The sequence below is a fragment of the Triticum dicoccoides genome, chromosome 6B, assembly GCF_002162155.2.
Source record: "Triticum dicoccoides isolate Atlit2015 ecotype Zavitan chromosome 6B, WEW_v2.0, whole genome shotgun sequence".
NCBI classification, from domain to species: Eukaryota; Viridiplantae; Streptophyta; class Magnoliopsida; order Poales; family Poaceae; genus Triticum; species Triticum dicoccoides.
Genome location: NC_041391.1, coordinates 5,847,127 through 5,852,850, shown reverse-complemented (window position 1 = coordinate 5,852,850; position 5,724 = coordinate 5,847,127).

Sequence of the window (5,724 nt, the reverse complement as noted above, 5' to 3'; positions counted from 1 at the left end):
CAAAACTGAAAAAAGAACAAAAAAGGCAGGCTGTGGCCTCCTGCACGGCCAGGCCGGCCCATCTAGGCTCCTCGACGCGAGGCTTCCCGTGCTCGCATAAAGCGAGACATAGGAGCGCCAGCAAAGTGCTGCACGTAGGTTTTCCGTATTTCCCGCTCTCTACTGGGCCAGCCCAATTTAACGATCGGGGAAAGGTGTAATTTTGTTCAGGTTTTCCGTTTTCTTGCAGATTTTCTCATGATAAAATTTGCTACTATACATTAGAAAGCTTTAAAATCTAGTAAATTTTAATATTACTGAATTTTATAAAATGCTCACGGGTAAATAATAACAAGTATAGAGATTTTGGAACACAATCCTAAATTTTGAAAATTTGAAAATAATGATGTTTTCAGAAAATATACAAAAAAAGTGTATTAAAATCATTCATTTGTTATTTTTATATATTGACATGATTTTTAATACAATTAAGATTTTCTAAATTTAGGGAACAACTTTTAAAAATAATGAGCATTTTTTAAAAGAGAAAACAGTCCAAAGGGTAAGGAAAAGAAATGTAGTGAAAATAATAATACACCCGTACAAGACAATGTTGAAAACAATAGAAAAGTTTAAAAAACTGAGAGAAGCTTCCTAGAATCTTCCTACAAAAAAAATGAACCATGATTGGAAAAACCAAGGTAATGCTAATGGACTAGCCCAAGTCAATAGCTCCTGAGCGATTAAGTGATACTTTGGCGCATAGTCCATCAAATAGGATTTGCCTTTTTGGAGGCACAAACTCAATCTTTCCACACAAAGCCTACAAAATCCCAGCCCAGCCCAAAGTGTTGTGTTTTGGGGCCGAAAGTCTGCCTTTATGAGAATCACCATGCAAAAACTGGTATTACCTTTTTCTTTTCACACGTGGAAATATTTTTTTGAATGACAATGAGGGTCCCAAAGGGCCCGTACTGAAGTAACAAAAATCACTACAACAAATCATGTTAAATTGTCCTCTAAGATAATGAGAATGACAAACTAGTCCTTAAATATGCACAAATGACCTTGGATAATGTAACATAAACACATTAATTTTCATGTGTACCATTAGCCTTGCCACCATGACGCTAATGATCCTCGACATGGATGCCAAGGAGAACTCTACGGGCAACAAGTGGACTTGGGACTCCCTATCATGGAGGTTGAAGAGCAGGGGATCGATGCCCCGGCAACATATCAGTCGGTGAATCAACCCTCAGCCACCTTGCCGCACATCGGAGATACCTACTCTTTGGTACCTTGACTGCGATGACCCTGATTGATGTTGTGCATCTGAAAAGACAAGGAAGACCAAAGCCAGCCTAGACACCTCCAGGCTCACCAAATCACAAGGCTCCATATCTCAACCCCTCCACATCTCTTCCTACACCACCATGATGGCTTTGGGAAGAAGCGAATGCAAAATAGTGTCCCTGTCTCCAAGAAGAAGTGTCCGTAGGTGACTATGAAAAGTATGAGCCTCACTAGCCAAAAACCAATACTGCCTTGATGATGAGAACAATGTTTTGATCTGTAGTTTACCCCTACAATTTTGTTGACGTAATGTGTGAAAATCACCTCTTAATGGGTAGATGAGTTAAGATAGCATGATTCCACTCAGTTATCGTAGCTTAAAATCTAGTCATCGCATCTTCTATATCTAAATAGTTAGCTCCCACTAATCTATTTTTCTTAACATGCAAGCATGTCATCTAAGAATTCAGCATTCATGAAAAAATGTGCACCTCAACATGCAAACTTGGATGCGAATTTCCATTTTATTATGATACTTATATTTAATACATTTTTTACATATATACAACAATCAAATACAATATACCATATGTATTCAGTTTAGTTCTCATACTCAAAAAGATGTATCTAGATGTATTTCAGCCCTAAATACATCCGTTTGAGTGACAATTAATATAGGATGGAGGAAGTACAAAACATTCATGCAAAAACATGCAAGGTATCATCTAGTTTTATACATGAGTCTGTCACAAATTTTGTGAGATCAATGGATTACATTTGGCAACTACTGCGGGGTTCTTACATTCTGTTTAGAACATCCACAACACGCGAGTGCATGCCACCTAAGCATTCAACATGCATGAAAAATGCCCACCTCAATATGCAACCATGCATAAGAGACATGACCTCAGAATGCAAATATGCATGTGAATTTCCATATTATTATGGTATATATATATATACATATATATATATATATATATGTATTTTTCCTATATATATATATATATATATATATATATAGAAAAAATATATCCTACCACCCGGGGTAGCTACCCCACATGTCTAACATACCACCATGTGGTATTATATATATAATACTTTATGATTGTAAGTATATTCATATATTATATATACCATGTTCCAAAGTGAGTTACATGAAAAAAATTGTAAGTTGGCCCATGATTTTTATTATATTGGTGAAATACGTATATATTTGTACGTAAAATAAAACATACTGAAAATGCGATGCATAGCACCTAAAAAATAGTATATATACTACCTAAACATTCTTATATACTACATCTTGCGCGTACATACTATTCGATTTGATACATACTATATACAACATACAAATCTCAAGTGGTGGTAACTACCACTGATGGTAGGAATATCGCTATTCTAAGCGTGAGTGTGGAATAGCTTATTCTACACCCCTAATAACGGTACATATAAAATCTACTAAAATGATGTACAAATTATAGTAATTCTTAAAATATTTTTTACTATCAAGTTCAGAATTTACAACATTTCTACAAAAAATATAATATTTTCTATACCACGTTACTATATTTTTTATGCAGCCTAGTAACGCTGCATACAAAATATAGTAATGCGGTATAGAAAATATAGTAACGCGGTGTATACAAAATCTAGTGAAATGGTGTATAAAATATAGTAATTAGGAAAATATTTTTTTACTACATAACTTTGTAATTTACTTCATTTTTATGTACTATATTTTACATACTGTGTTACTATTTTTTTTACTACATAACTTTGTAATTTACTTCATTTTTATGAAAATTACTATATTTTACATACTGTCTTACTATGTATTAAACATGATTCTACCACAAATTAAGTCAGTCTAAAGGTTACATTTGGCAACAGCACGGGCTTCTTCCATACTCTTTAGAACATCCAAAACATGCGAAATGCAAAATTGGCCAGTAAGTTATGTCTGGCATCAATGCTACATTTACGATCTTCCATTGGTGTAGGTGGCGCCAAATTGTCCAACAAGTACGACAGATAGCACATTGAATCTACCCCAAAAATTCTGGAGTGATGTGAGAAGGAACGACGATGCATGCTTCTGGAAGGAGCATCCACCAAATTTTAGTCGCTCCTACACTAATGCTATAGTCAAATTTCATATTTTGGCAACGGTATTTAGCACACGCCACATGAAATGAAAGAATTGCATATAAAATAAGGAACCAAACACACCCGACTGTGAAAGTGATGTTGTTGATTTGGAAGTTTCAGTTGTCCTTGCAGTAGATGATGGAACCCCGGTAGAGCTTGTTGGCCTTGATCTCCACCATCACCAGCCACCACGTGCCTCGTCAGCTCGTGCCGCAAATTTATCGGGATCCCCTTGCTCGGACTCATCTTCTTTGCTTCCCAACCTTCCTCCCTTGTCTGATCTAATTGAAGCCGTCGTGAAAGAGAAGAAGAAGAAGAAGAAGAGAAGACCAGGGAAGGCGGTGGCTAGGGGTTTTCGGCCCCCTTCGCCCTTATGGTTTGTTATAACGGGCTACACTACTACCTATAAAGCCCGTCTCGGCACAACACAGACCATAACTATTCTGTCTCCTGGGAGCTCCTCCTATTTGCCGCTCTCTCGATGGCAAATTGTCGAGTAATAACAAGGAGGGATTTCCTTCATGCTTTCTAATAAGAAAAACCAGCTACTATTGAAAGGTCAAACTTTTTGTCAAATATTAAAAAATGCATTGAAGTTCATAAAAATTCTTGTGAAATATATAAAATGTTCAGACATTTTTCTAAAAATTAACCATCTATTATTAATATATTTTATCAAATATTTAAAAAAAAATTAGAAAATTGAGCATTCTAAAATCAATTGAGAATTTTTGAAGGTTGCTAAACTTTATATTTTGAGAAATAAATTTTACCATATATAAATTTCATAGACAGTTTTTGAAATAGTGCATATTTTTAAGATAAAAATAAAATGTGAGAAATAGCTTGCTGAACTTTGTTTTTTAAGTTGACCCTTTTTCAAAAGTGTTAACATATTTTAAATTTCAGTTTTTCTAAAAAACTGTGAGTATTTTTTAGATAAAAAGAATAAATAAATAAATAAAATTTATAAAATAAGTTGAGGAAAAAATGAAAATATATAAAAGAAACAAGATGGGAACTTTCCCACACACAAAAAGCAGACAAAAATAATAGAGAAGAGAAGGAAGAAACTTCTTAAAATTAGAAAACCACACAATGTTTGAAAAGCCAATATAATGCTAATGGGGGCGCCCAAATCGTTATCACCTAGGCCATTGAGCTAAACAGAATGTGTAAACATGTTTCGCCTCGGTCTGGACTCAACTTTGAACAAAATAAAATGTTCAACCATTTCTTAAAAATATTTGTTTGTATTTTGAAATATTCTAGACCACTCAAAAATATTTCATAAAAATTAAGAGCATTATTTTTTAAGTTTTCTAAACTTTTTATAAAATTAATATTTTTCTGAAATGTGACCATATTTTAATTTCACAGATTTTAAAAAAATATGAATATTTTTAGGGTAAAATAAAAACTAACAAATAAAAACCAGTAATAAATAAAGTAGATAGAGAAAAGAACAACTACAGTTAAAAAAGAAAACCCAGAAAAGCACATTCTAGAAGGTTCTTAGAACCAATAAACCAAAACATGTTTGAAAACCCAACGTAGTGGTAATGGCCAAGCCCAAATCACTATCTCCTGTGCAATAGTCATTTTATTACGGAGGAAATTGGTAAGGAAGTAGTTCAAGTAGGTTGTGTTAAAACTGGAGATCAACTTTTGCCCCATCTTGAGGTGGGCCGGGTGGGTGTTGTTCCGGGGTGTTAGTTGCGAATAAGAAGGTGTGGATAGTTAAAATGTAAATGTAAACCATATGTACTTGGGTTTGACTTGGTTTTTCCAAAACCCTCTTGTTTCCCCTTTTGCCTGCTCGCCGGAGAAGCGAGATCCACCATATTAAACAACATCCAGAAACCGTCCGGACAAGTAGTACTCATAACACAGTGAATATACTCAAAATAAATCCTGGCATGACGCGCGAAGGAACGGGGCATCCGGCAAATTTTCAGTTACTCGTACATCGACGTCAAATTCAAATTTCACATTCGGCAACACTATTCGGCACAGACACTCGAGACGATGAGAGAGAAAAGAAGGGGAATGCATGGGAGGGAGGGAGGAAGGAAGGGAGTATAAAAAAAGAAGCAGCCAAGGTCCACTTGTCCCTCCTCTCCTCTCTTCTTGTCGTTCGCCCTCTCTCTCCCCTCCACCGCCACAACCACAACCACAACCCGGCCGCGGCTCTCCCGCCCAGCCACCCCCTCCGTCTCCATCACCATCCCCATTCCTCCCTCGCCGAGCTCGCCCGCCCGCATGCGCTCCCACCTCTCCATCCACCCGTTCCACCCC